Genomic DNA, 14,951 nt, shown 5'->3' with positions numbered 1-14,951 from the left:
TATTGACATGTGCTATGTTATTACAAGGCAGCTGGGAATTGCTGAAACCTGACCTGTCAAACCTCAGAAATTACTTGGTTTATTGTCGGGGAAGCATTTTGCTAATTGGTCAAAAACAGGACATATGTTTGTTATTTGATCAGAACACCATCACTGAAGGTCACCCAAATACCAGAGTAAAAATGAATAAATGTGGAATAAAATATTAACCTGCATTTGCCTCACACCTGCAGGGTTGGGGGTGTGATTCTTACAGTGTGTGTTGAGTTTGCATGTTCTTCTAATGCTTTGGAAGATTCCTCCTGGTACTCCCCAGTCGAAAAACATGCATTCTAGGCATATTGCCATCTCTAAATTGTCCATAGTGTGTGTGTGTGTGTGTGTGTGTGTGTGTGTGTGTGTGTGTGTGTGTGTGTGTGTGTGTGTGTGTGTGTGTGTGTGTGTGTGTGCGTGTGTGTGTGATTGTGCCCTGCGGTGGGTTGGTATCCTATCCAGGGTTTACCGAGTCTCCTGGGATAGGCTCCAGGTTCCACCTGACCCAGAAGGATAAGCCATGTAGAGAACGGATTGATGGATTAATTATTTACACTGCATTGGCAATAATTTGGAGAAATCTATTAAAAGCAAAAAAAAAGTGTATATATATATTTTTTCTAAGCAGTTAACTTGGATATTCAAAAGAAAACATACTTTTTATGAAAACTGACATAAACATAAACTTTAATACTTCAAGGCTGACATCAACAAGAATCATCTGTCATAAAGAATGCTTTTGTCAAGCCTGATGTCAAGCTGACATAACACTTGAGTTACAAAAAAACTTTATTTTCTTGATATAAAATTGTGTTATTTCATTTTGTAGATTGGCATTTGTATAGCATATGTTAACACAAAGAAGGTCATAAATATTCAGCACATAAAAAATATGTTTAAAAATATACAGGAAAAAATGCTTAATATTTCAAGGGAACATAAGTGCATGAACATTCCAGAATTTGCATGAATATATCATAAGACATGTTATTTATTATGTATTCAGTCGACAGCATTATGGCCGTAAATTTCTAAAAGCATCTGAGTCATCACGTTCTGAGTGACATGGAGTGGGTGAGGGGCTTTTAGAAAGAGTATCTATAGCAAAAAAGATTAAAGGACATGCGCCATTGCAGACCCTGTCATATGTTAGACACTAACCATCACATTACGCTGCAGATCCTACACGCAAAACAACCAAATTGTACTAAAAGGGAATGGAAGAAATTAAACAATGTATTTTTTTTTTATTCAATGTATTTTATGGGTAATTAATAATTCCCAAAGTAGATTTAAGTCAGTGAGATGTGGTGGCAGCATGGAGAAATTGTATTTTTCCATTAGCACAAAATTACGCACACATTTAAAATCATACTATTAAAATAGTTGTTATACTTCTCAGCCTGAAGTCACACATCCTGCTCCTCAGCGCCCGCCCATCTTCTGACCCGTCTGCCTCAGCACCTGTGCAGCAGGCCAGTGAGGTGGAAAATTATATCTTGTCATTTAATTTCCAAAAAACTCTTTGTTTTCACAGAATTAATCTCTTTGCTCTGCTCCACTTAAGTTGAAAGATCAGCAAAACTAAGCAGGCTGTGTCTGTATCTGCAGTCTGTTGAGCAACGTTTGAGAACTCACACTAAGATGAATAATCATCAGCTGCGTTTTTGCCATGGATTGCCACTACAGTTTACTCTGCATAATCCACAAATTCCCTAGCTAAAACCTAATTAAGTGCTTGTAATAAGCATTATTATTAAGAGATATCAGTTCCACCACTAATTTGTGTGCAAGGTTACTAAATAAAATAAAAAGTCAAAATATTTGCATGTAGTAGGTCATATACAAATACATGTACTCTATGTTATGTAATAAAGCTACATTTATCCGCAGACTTGACAAATCATAACTGTATGGATGAAAGGAAATGCATTTATAATACAGTAATAAAGTTATATTTGTGTGCTTCCTCAAAAATATCTATAACAGAATTCAGTGTCATGTCAGAATTGGATTCATCCATGGACTCGGTTTCCTCTACAGTACCACAGTGCTGACCTGCACTGTATTTCTCATCACACACAGTCAAAAAGTCAAGTGCACACACCAATAAACACTTTTTTTTTTTGTTTCCATATGCTTCTGTGTGCTATGATTTTATATGGCTTTTTTTTAAGAATTTTTGTTAATGTTCTGGTTTAGTTTCTTTTTTTCTCTGATAATTTGTTTCCTGATCATATGCCTCTTGCCTTTTTTGTGATTGTGATAGCAAAGCATTTCATCAGACCAAAGGGAGTACTTGAAAGCATCTTTAAAATAGATCCAGCTTGGCTCTCTCACGTGTTTAGGTGGAAGAGGAAGCTGCTCAAGAAAGGGAGAGTTTTCACAGATGTTCATAGATTCAATTTATATACCCTATGTGGTCTGCTTAGTAAGCTAACAACATGACGTTTTTTAAAACGAGTCAACAGAATAGACAGAGTAATGAACTTATTCTCCCTGCAATCTCATATGTTGAGTCTGAAATACAGGTCAAAATGGCTAACAAATATCTAATATGAAACAAATCATAACCTCTTTGAAGTGTCATATTTATAGCCACGAATTAATTGTTAATTCTTGTTAGGGCAATAGTGACTATTTATTCATCCATTTATTTATTAAGAAAATGTTTCTATGCAGCTGGATCTGAACAATTTTATTTGAATAACCCTCTTTAGGATGTTTAGATCGTTTCACATTAAGCTGTAGAATATTGTAGTGCTTATACATGCATATAATTGTATTAATAAATATATCCTCTCCTAAGCAGGACTAAGTCTGGACTAAAAATAATTAAAACACCATATGGCAGCAAGCCAACAAGGCCAATTCACAATTCACTGTCCATGCAGCACCACAACAAGGCCTAATTATAAGAAGAGATATTATCAAATCAGATTCCCTCAGTTGGGTTAAGCAAGGAAAAAAACTGTTTGCAGAATCGATGGTTTTACAAGTGCACCCTCAGGCTTATGAAGGCGTGTCCTTAATGAAAGCATAAACAAATGGGAAAAGAAGGAACTGCTGAGCAGAATAAACATGGACGGAGGGCTCATAGATTAAGACAGCACAGGGGGAAGCAGGTTACTCTTATTAACCTTTCTGAAAATGGCCTGTGTTGAAGGGTTATTGATGACCTGGGTTATGAAGTTGCAATGATTTCTCTGGGAAGCTGAAATTAAAGGTTAAACTATTCACATTAATTGCAGTGCAGGATTGCATATCGACAACTCGCTGAGCTTGTCCACCCTGCTTGCCAATGAGGGTGGAGGGTGATATTGGTGAGTGTTATGAACAAACTGCTTTTGGATGGTGCTCTGTGGCTAAAAAAGCCATGAATAACTCTGAGGGTAACTGCAAGCGACAGCCATCAGAAACCCCACAGGACTTGATTTTCTATGAATAAAATCACCATGGGATTGTACAGTAGCTAACACTGCATTTGCACATAAATGCATGCCTCTTATGAGCACCTCCACAATCCCATACAATTCCTGACCAACATCAATTGGCGCCCTACGATAGCTATGTCTATTCAGGTTCAAATCAATGCAACTTCACTACTTTGAAACATTATGTACAACACGAATGGAAGGAAATTAAGGTGAGTCGGTTTGAGAGAAAAACAGAGAGGAGAGGTGGGGGAGCAAATTGCTGATAGAAAATGGAGAGTAATTTTGGTTCTCCCTGCTGAGTATGACCTCTGGGTGTGCACAGTCATGAAGGTAATGGTGATTGAGGTAGATAGGGGAAAGGCGACTGGGGTTACATCGGCAGTTGGAGTAAGGGTGATTCATCAAAGGGTCGTTTAGCAGCTTGGCTGCACACAGTTTTTACTAACACACCGGGTTCAAGCTAAGGCTAACAAAATAGAACCCTTAGGGTGCAAATCAACTTAACAGGAGGAGAAACGATCAGGGACAGTGATATTGGCTGAAGTTACAAAAGAGATATAAGCCATAAACAGACTGTGTCAGGGGGGAAAGGAATAATAGCCATGGTGAAGTAATGAGCAACTCTTAACAGAGTGTGAGCCTTAATGAAGGACAGGACTAACCATTTGATATAAAGTATATACAAACTTTTTACAATGTTGTTTTAAAATTTTAAAATGCCTTAATTATATACAGACCCTGACCATGTTAATAGGAACACATGTACACCTGCACAATTATGCAGTTATCTATTAATTTTATGTTCAGCCAGATACAAAAATCTCAGTATTCAGTATGTTTTTATTAACTTATAACTTTGTTGAGGTCTACATTGGTCATCTAGTCAACACGAATTGTGTCTTTTTACTTCAACTCTTTTTCAAACTGAGAAATGCAATCCTCAGTGTAGGCTGCAGCACTTTTGTTAGCCTCATGTCCTAAGCATTGATCTTAGCTGACTGGGGAGCCAATGGCTCAGTTGCTGTCAAAGCAACAAATTTCTTCTAAAATCATCCACCATGCTTGCTTCAGCTACCACCTTCCTGAGGGCTGGCTTTTCTGGGGTGAAACAAATTGAACGGCAATGGCATCGCTGCAGGTTTTCAGGTTGTTGGACATTGTTCTTTGGTTAGGTGGAACCCTCTCAGTGAAGACAAGTCAGTCAATGGCCTTTACAGCAACAATCTTTCAATGCTGGTCAATGATCAATTCCTGGCCAGGGAACCTACCCCAAGCACTGACAGTGCACTCCCAATGTTAGTCTCCAACTCAGATAAAGTATAGGGTTGTATCAGGAAGGGCAGCCAGCATTTGACCTGTGCCAAATCAAATATGCAGATAAATTATCCACTGTGGCAACCCCTAACAGGAGCATCTGGAAAAAGTTTTTGTTTAGATTTCAAACAAAATTGTTAAAAAAAAAAAAAAGGCACAAGTTGCCATGAAGGATATAGTAAAGGGTGATGTATACGCCTTACAACTACGGTGAGAGGAAAAGCATCTCGTCTCAGATATTGATATCCTGTTAGCTCAAACCAATCTGATTTGATGTCCAATGTCCTTTTAACAAGGTTTTTTAGCCTGTTGACCTGTTGATTTGTACAATTCTCAATAAACTCTGGGAAGTTCAACTGGTACCAACAAACCATGCCAGGGTTAAAGTATTTACCTCTCCTGACCTGTATTCAGATTATTCAGTTCCTTTATTCAGTACTTTATAGAAGCACCTTTGGCACCAATTACAGGTCTTGTTGGACTCAAAAGGACTCGAGGCTAGGGGTTAGAGGATCTTTGATTGTAAATTTAGTATGAAAGAAAAACAGAGTACACAGTAGCTAAAAATACCATGCAGGAATCAGTCTATGAAATTCTTAACAAGTACCAAACAAAGTAAAGTAGGAAAACAGGTCCCAGTGGTAATTAAAGTCAAAAGTGGGTAATAGGACCAAGGTTGAAAGCTCAGAACAGGCAACACAAATAAAAGCATTGACTGATGAATAAATTGGCAAGACGTCAACACGAACATTGAAAGCTCTGGTATTTATATACATTGGGTCTACAGAGAGTCAGGTGAAATTGATTACCTTAACAATTAGCCCTGTTAGAATATTGGTATTTCAATTCACCTACAGTCCCCTCTGAAAGTATTAGAACGACTAGGGTAATTATTTACTTTTTGCTATGCACTGCAGACAGTTGGTTTTGAACCAACATAAAGATCAGAGAGCTTCCTATGGGAGAAAAAGCAAGTCATTTTGATGCTGACCAGAGCTACTGCATAAGAACTGGTCATAGCATCACAGTGTTTAATGTCCAGGAAAGAATGAAACCACTGGTATTCAAGTCCTTTTTTATTCAAAGTCTGTATCTGTTTACCAGAAAGTATGACTTTCTCTTCCCAAACCTGGTGATCCAGCTTCCTTTTCTCAGCTTCTTGACTCTTTTCTGATCTGTTTGATTTCCAGCAACTTAACAAGGAAATGGGAAATGTCTATCACTATATGGCCAAAAGTATGTGAACACATACTCTAGCATACTCATATGTGCTTGTTGAACATGCCATTCCAAATTTAGTCCTCATTTTAGTGCTGTAACAGCATCCACTCTTCTGGGAAGGCTTAACACTAGATTTTGGAGTATGTGGGGATTTGCCCGTTCAGCCATGAGACCATTAATATGGTCAGGCACTGATGTCATGTGAGGAGGCCTGGAGTGCAGTCAGCATTCCAGTTAATGAAACGTCTCTATGGACTGTGATTTGCACAAAGGGGCGCTGACATGCTGGCATAGATTTGGGCACCTTATTTTTTTATCTTATAAGGGGAATTTTTATTGCTACAGCATACAAAGGTATTTTAATAATTGTGTGCATCAATCTGGCAATACTGTACATACCTTTGTCTATATAGTTGTACCTACACTTTTCTTTTCATAAATATATGTAGATGCAGATAATATTGAAAATTCCCCCATTAGAATTTTCAGCACAAGGCATGTAGTGTAGAACTAGTCAAAGAAAGCCAGTCTTGAGAATTAATACAGATTTTTGTTATTCAATAATGCCCTCTGTTCATCCACTTAAATTAAACCTCTTTGTTATATATTGTCAGATGGATATAATTGCATAGATGATGTTAGTAATAGATAACACTCTAGAATATTAAAAAATATTTAATAATCATGCAGATTTGATGCACATAAAGGCAGGTGCTCATTTGCCCTTTTATTATGTTTTGAGACCACTTAGGACAAAAGTGAGAAGTGTCATGATGCGGGGTAAGGAAGTGGATCCAAACGCATGATAGCCAAATCAACAGGGTTTAATAACAAAAGGACATGAAACAACACACGGACTAGAGACAGGACAAAGACAACAGTAGATTCCACGCTGCACAATGCAACGCGGCACAGTTAAATACACAGGGTAATCACAATAGGAAACAGGTGTGTAGACAGTGAGGAGCAGAAGAAGGCGGGGCAGACACGTGACGAAGAACGTAAACCGATGCACATGGCCAAAGTCCGGGCTGAGTCATGACAAGAAGGAATGGATTTCACCAGTTTAACAGAGGGGCTAATAAAATATACAAATATTGGAGGTAGTCAGACCCAGGAAAAAGGGTTAACCCTAACCCTGACCCTGACACTAGAGACAGGGACTGGTTGTGATTTCCCCAGTACCTCAACTAAGTTGCTATGGTTGGGTCCCTGAGAAAGACTTTACTCTCAACAGTTCAGTTGCATCTTTTCTTAGTTGTAAACTGATTTGAAAAAAGTGTCAGTCAAATACATAAAAATGTAGAATTACACAGCCATACTTAAATATGAGTGGATGGACTTTCAAATAATTAAAAAAATGTAAAAGCACACAGTCATTTTCAAAAATGAATTAATAAGCAAACTACTTTCACAATCAGTGTAAATGCATGACAAATCCATGGAACTGCATTTTCTAATTTCAAGAGTATTACATTGTAGGGGCTATTTTAATACTGCCAGATATAGGCTATTAAATATCATTAATGTAGTGTCTGTGCATTACAGGTGCAGCATGCTGTCACTAAGAAAATTACTTTAATAGTACTGATCTTTTTTTTTTTTTTGCTCAGTTCCTGTTATTCATATGTACCCCTCAGTTTTTAAACAGAAAATTGCACACAAAATAACAATGCTGTTAATAATGCTGTTTATAAGTTTTTTGTTACTGACATTTTTAGAGCATTTCCTGATGGGATATTATATTTAAATATTTTTTTTTTTATCTAAAATCAGTCTGAGCCAGATGTTATCCACAGTTTCCTTTTAATCGTATCCAGAACAATACATCCTGTTTTTTTCTTTCTAACTCCTTTTTAAGAGTTATCTTTCCTTAAATTTATACTGACCAGATTAAAAAAAAAAATAACTCCTGTCCATGGCCAATCAGAACCCTCTATTCCAAGGGTGTCCAATCTTATCCACAAAGGGAAGGTGTGGGTGCAGGTTTTTATACAAATCAAGCAGAAGCTTCTGCTGGTGTGGCTTCTGCTAGGTTTGAATGAAATCCGGAAAGGGCCGGTATGGTGCAGGTTAAGATTGGACACAGTTGCTCTATACTATATATCTAAATCTATAATTATACTATAATTATATTATATATCTATATGCTCAGAATTCATTAGTTTATGTCTTCTGTCTGCCACTGAAGCTTTTTGGCAGATTTTAGCTTTGATTTAATAGACAGTGTGGACAACAAGGCCAGTTACTATATGTACGCTTACCTGTTTTTGAATGTCATAGCTCACAGTCTCAATGTTGAGATCAAAGAACTATTTAAAATTTGATTGTCTGAATCAAGGACAGTTAGAAGACTTTGGCAGTCACACATAACAACACGCACACAAAAAAAAACTGTCTGGCAAGAATGACAACCTGACATATTCCCATTCAATTTAACTTCTAAAGTAAACAGTGAAAGTCACGCTCATCTTGTACTTCACTTGGAAAAGAGAGCAATAGCTGATGGCTATGAACCACTCTCTTGCCTAATAATCGCACTATAATCATTTGATTATACAAATGAACAAAGATAAATCTTGTACTTAGCCCAAGAATCCAATGAACAATATGGCTAAAACAAACATATAATTCAACACTTTTAGCATTGTTTTCTCTGTATGATAGTCCATTTTAATAAAGATAATGCTACTGTCTGATTTCACCCAAATGTCAGGACTCAGCCTGGACTGTGGCTATGTGCTTTTGCTTACTTTCTGTGTTCATGTGTCTGCCCCGCCCTTGTCTCTTCCTCCCCGCTTCTGCACACCTGTTCCTGATGTTTCTGATTGTGTTGTATATTTAACTGAGCCGCGTTGCCTTGTGCAGCGCGGAATCCGATTGTCTTCATGTCTGGTATTGTCTTCGTCCTGTTCCGTGTTTTTGTTAGTTAATAAACCCTGTTTTCGTTTAGCTGTCCTGCGTTTGGGTCCGTTTTTTTACACCAAAATGGATGAGCTTTCCCTGGCTCTGAGAGTTTGCTATTAACTATTTAACAACCATGCTTACAGTCCAATAAATTTAACATCTTTGAGACAATTCTAACTGCAACTGAAGTACTGAGCTATCCATTACAAAAAATAAAAACTTCCACTTTTAGAAGAACTTACTTCTTAAACTTGAGAATTTTACTGCTGTATTTATCTTTTCTCTCTCCTTTCACCAATCATCTCAATCCCAAACTAAAATCATCCAAATCCTTATCTGGCATGAGTGGGAATGATGAAGGCATTGTAATTATCCAGCTGTGGCACACATCAATCATGAGTCCCAGAGACCTTGCAAAGCTGCTGAGATGCAGATGAGGGAAATCCGTTTGACCTGTCCGAGGCTGAATTAATTATCCAATTACTCCTCTCCAACTGACTGTGCTGGCCCGATAACTTCAGAGCTATTTACAACTAACTGCCTCCTCAAGATAACAAAAGACCCATTTACTATATAATCACCTCACATAGCGAACGTCTGGCAAAAACTCCACACACCACAGCACTTTCATCAGCATTTTTTCCCCTGACATACGGGCAAATAACAGAATGAAGTTCAAAAGTTCAACATCCCAGACAGACAAGCCTTTCCTTTCCAGACCCTTACGTCAAATATTATTGACCATTTTTGTGCTACAGTTAATGAGTGGTCCAGCATGTATTGCCTATTGTAAATTGCAATAGGACATTCCATTTCACAAGTTATGAAAATGGCTACATTTGGATTACATCCCTCTGCAGTAATCTGCAACTTCCTTTTATTTACCACAACTGACCAACTGCAGTTTTAATGCAGTGCATCAGTGTTGCCAAAAACAACAGGTGAAAAGAAACATCTATCAGCAGTCACAATGCATCTTGCAAAGCACAATGTCTTCTTTTCTTTCCAAAGTATTTCTCTGTGGAAAAGAAATCTATAACTCTGCAAAAGAGCTCAGGTCTTTGATATGTTGATGGTTCAGTCCCACTCTTCCTTCTTTTCAATCAATGATAGTGACATACACAGCTTAAGCTTGAGAAAGCAAATCATTTCAAACCATCTGAGCTTATGGGTTTTTGCTATTATGACTGACTGAAGCACCCAACTCTATTTTCAAATGTTTGCATTTCTATACACAAAATTGCCTGCATATTTTATCAGAAGCAGCAGGTTGGTCCAGATAAAATGTGTAAAGAGGACATTTCTCTAAGAGTGGGTTTGGAATTTCAAGATGATTGTACAAGAGAAAGTTATTTCAAAAGTTATTTAATAGGTAGATTCATGCTTTAATTTGTTACTCACATTCTGAGGATTGCACGGGTCCCTGTTGCCACACACCTCAATGGCACATGCACAACAAGAGATACCATTGAATGACTCATTTTCCAAAACAAAACAAAAACAAAACAAGCTCTGATTTAGCTTTGTGTTTTCTTCTATGGAATAAAGAGCACCTTTTTTTTTCTTGACACATGCCAAGCAATTTGCCAAATGCAGGTCATAAGATTACTGCTAAACTACATCTAGATCTTAGTAGATAATTGCATATAGATATAGCACATAACCTCCTTTATTCTGTTTAACACATGCACCTTCTCTCTTAGTTATCCCAAACAAATATAACCTTTATTCATTCCATCATTACTAGTAGTCAAAGATAAACTAGAATAAAATAATGTTACACTTATAAGCTCCCAAATGTAAGCTACATGGAGGACCAACTGGGAAATATAAAATGTATTCCTTTTACTTAATTTTTAAATCAGCAACCATTAACAGATCAAGAAAGTTTTAAATCATTGCCTATTAAATTCATAGTTGTATTTCATATGAAACACCCTGACGCTGAGTTGGAGAAACAAAGAGGACTGATTCTTATGTCAGGCAGGCAATAAAACCATTTAGAGCACATCTCCAAAAACAGGTGGATGAAAAGCATGTAGAGCAAGTCAGTAACAACGATTTGCACTCATAGACTCCAACATCAAAGCCAATGTCAAACAGTGGTGCAGGGAAAACAAACACATTAAGTGCATTGACCCCTAAACTAGAACTACACTGATGTACAATCACAAATGATAGACACGGTTATTCTCTTAGGCACATGTGTATACTCTCTCTTCCTCTCAGTATAACGATATAATGTTTTAGCTTTACTTTATATAATGCCTGAAGTGGCATGGTTGAACAGCATGCAGTGATGCCAGATCACAGAGTTTGTGTTATAGCCATAGTGTTCCACATGTACTCTCAGCATCTGCACATTATTTCTCCACATTGTCTGGGTTAGTGGACTGGTCGTGCTCAGATGCCCCAAGAAATGAATGTATGTGTTTGCAGGGTACCCTGCAGTGGACTAGCACCCCACTGAGGGTAGAATCTCACTTCATATGCAATGTTTCCTGGTATATGCTCTGGATCTACACCAACCCTGACCAGGATAAAGCCGTTTCCAAAGAATGAATTGTGAATTCAATATCAATAATTCATTATGAAATGTAGGCAGGCAAGTAAAGTAAACTACCAGAATAACCTTACAGTACTTAACTTCAAGCACTTACTCAACATTATATACTGTGTAAACAGTGTGTATACATACAAAAACCCACTGTATTGTAACCCATTGAACACAGTAAAAGTAAAATCTGAATGTATTTAATTTATTAATACATCTTTTTGCATATTTTATTTTGAATTAAATACATGCAATTCTTAGGTATTTATTTGTTGCATATTCATTTACAATTTATCCAATATAAATCAATAATCTGTATTACAAATGAATGTCAGATACAGGATTAACAGTTCATACTTATTTATTTATTTATTTATTTATTTATTTATTTATTTATTTATTTATCAGTGTAAATATGCCAGAATTAGCACAATAGCTAAATTTCATCCGTTGTCCTAAGGAAGGTATCATAAAACACAAAATACAACTTACTTACAAAAACAAAATAAATAAGAAGGTATAAGGTTAGCGGGAAAAAAATATGTGGTCTCAAATAAGAACATTCAAAATAAAATGTAAATTGTGTGTTAAATGTAAGAGCTTTTTTAGTATCGCCAGTATCCAATTTTGATGGCTCTAGCTGAGTAGATTTTAGATCATTTTAGATCACACTGTGCATATACAGGTGCATCTCAATAAATTAGAATGTTGTGGAACAGTTCATTTATTTCAGTAATTCAACTCAAATTAGTGTGTATTATATAAATTCAGTAAACACAGCCTGAAGTTCTTTTAATTGTGATTATTTTCGCTCACATTTAACAAAAAATCAGCATCTTTAAAAAGCTGGTCAGCAGAGGGAAGCATGAAGTGCTCTAAAATTTATTTTAAATGTCTTCTTCTTTTTTTTTTTTTTTTTTTCAAAAAACACAGTGGACCAATACCAGCAAATGACATTGCACCCCAAATTATCACAGACATTGGACTTCAAGCAACTTTGCAATGAATGTTTGTGGCTTACCCTAATTGTGAAAGTTGTCAGTGATTGCCTTCTGGACAACTGTCAGATCAACAGTCTTCCCTGTGATTGTGTAGCCTAGTGAACCAAATTGAGACAATTTCGATGGCTCAGGAAACCTTTGTATCTGTTTTGAGTTGATTAGCTGATTGTGTATCTGTTTTGAGTTGATCAGCTGATGATGAATTGATGGGTTTTTGTTAAATATGAACCAAAATCACCACAAATAAAAGTACCAAAGACTTCAGTCTGCGTGCACTGAGTCTATATAATACACAAGTTTCACTATTTTAGTTGAATTACTGAAATAAAATAAACTTTTCCATGACATTCTAATTTATTGAGAATTGTACAATGACACTTGTACAATGTCATGATATGTATCTGCTGCTACTGTACAGTGCAAAAAATTACAGTGGATTTTAAACAAGATCTGAAGCATATTGGTCTCCATTAATGTAGAAACTGCCAACAGCAAGCCAGAGCTCCTGCTGACAGAAAACACAAAGAACTTTCACCTTGAGTTTCATCCGACCCACACACTCCTCTGCACACTCTAAACTGTATAGTATTGGAAAGTGAAGTGGAAGATGAAAGACTGAATTTTGTATGCTGCTCTCCACTGAAACGGGTCATAGTATTGTGATAATGAACAGTGTATTTCTTCTTAACTTTGGGATGAGGTTTTGTCTTGCTTGGTGTTATAAAGTGAATTCTTGGTTAAAATTGATCTTAAATATTTTTTTCCCCAAGAGAAATGTTTCTTAAAAGAATAGTGTTTTACAAATTGTTTAAAAAATCTTTTAGCAAGGGGCAAAATAAAATGCTAACTGAATGCTTAAGCAAAAGAACTCCTATTTTCTCTGTCAGTAAATTCCCGAAAACCATCCAAATAAAATGTTAATCATTGTACAAAAGGTTTGTGTGTGCCAGAGAGAGAGAGAGAGAGAGAGAGAGAGAGAGAGAGAGAGAGAGAGAGAATGAGATAGAGAGAGAGAGAAGTTACCCTTGTTTAAATAACAGCATGACACTGTGAATTCCTGGATGGCAGCAGAAGATGGTCTGGGCAAACATTCACAAAGCATGTCAAAAGCAATTCATACAAGAGGACGGCCGGTGCATATTCAATGGCACTGCAAACGATACAATCTGGCACGGCTCTTTCCCCTGCTCCCTCCGTCTGGCCCACAGCACCCAGGCAGCCTGTGAGCAGGAGCGGCCGAGTGAATTAACGAGAAAGAGCAGCTCCTGTAATGAGGATGCCAGAGCACGTTAGGGCTGCCGTCCAATCATGCTAAGCGTCTGTGAGCACTGCAGTCTGCCTCCACAGGACGCTGCAGAAAAAGAAGGTGAGAGGAGCTCCCCATCTGTGGCCCCTCACATATTTCTCACCTAATAATTCTCATTATCGCAGTGAAAACGATGTAAGAAGTAAGCAATTTATATAATTGAAACTTGTTTCGAAGGCGTTTCCTTTGTCCCTCAGTGTCATGGTTACTAAATTCTCTCTTTACTCAATTTGTATCCTCCACATCATTTGAATTATGCCATCCTTGGCACTCTGCTGTAATCTAGATGCCAAATTACTATAAAGGCCAGTACACAAAACAAATGGCTTACACATTGCATGCTGTTAACCACTGTAAGCATTGGATCAGTCTAGCCAATAACAATCTGGTGTCTTGTTATCTGGTTTACTGGTCTATGTATTTGTTATTTTTGTTAGCTAATCTTAATGCTATTGAATTTACCCTGAGATCCAGATTAAGGACAGTGAATGATCAGGCATAAAAGCACCCATATCATTGCACTGATCTATTGAATAGAGATCCAGTAATCAGCACTGAGGAATGCTGTCTGAATTACCATATTAGACATCTGAAATGAATTATAGAAACTAGAAATAAGAATCATGATCCTACTTTTGTGCTATAAGGTTATTTTTCTTATTAGTCATGTTAACATGCATGATTCTGCCCAAACTATAAATGCTTACTAAGCTTAGGTATCTGAATAAGCCCTTCTAACTTTCACCCATAATTTTATAAAATGGACTGCAGGGACAAGGTGAAACTCAATAGCAATTTATTCTCCAAGTGAAAATTGTGCTAGCCACAGCAATAATTAGGCGAGGCAGAAGAGGTGTGATAGTGACAGCTTTCCTTAATTTCATTAAATACCATTTTTATATATATTTCAAGTGATTATGAGGGTTATTATGCTTTTCTGTATTATTACTACTGTAAAATATGGCTCAGATTCATGCACTTTTTGTGCAATGTGTGTGTGTGTGTGTGTGTGTGTGTGTGAAAGAACTTAGTTTGTTACATGATGTATGAAATAAGTTACTGCTTTATGACAAATGTAAACAGGAGTTTCATTGACTGATCAGATGAAACGGAAGGACTATCTATGTTTCCAATCATCAGATGCTCCCCTACCCCCATCTCCCACTGCATGCCTTTAG

This window comes from Tachysurus fulvidraco, chromosome 3 (genome assembly GCF_022655615.1).
Source record: "Tachysurus fulvidraco isolate hzauxx_2018 chromosome 3, HZAU_PFXX_2.0, whole genome shotgun sequence".
NCBI lineage: Eukaryota > Metazoa > Chordata > Actinopteri > Siluriformes > Bagridae > Tachysurus > Tachysurus fulvidraco.
This window is presented reverse-complemented; position numbering follows the sequence as displayed.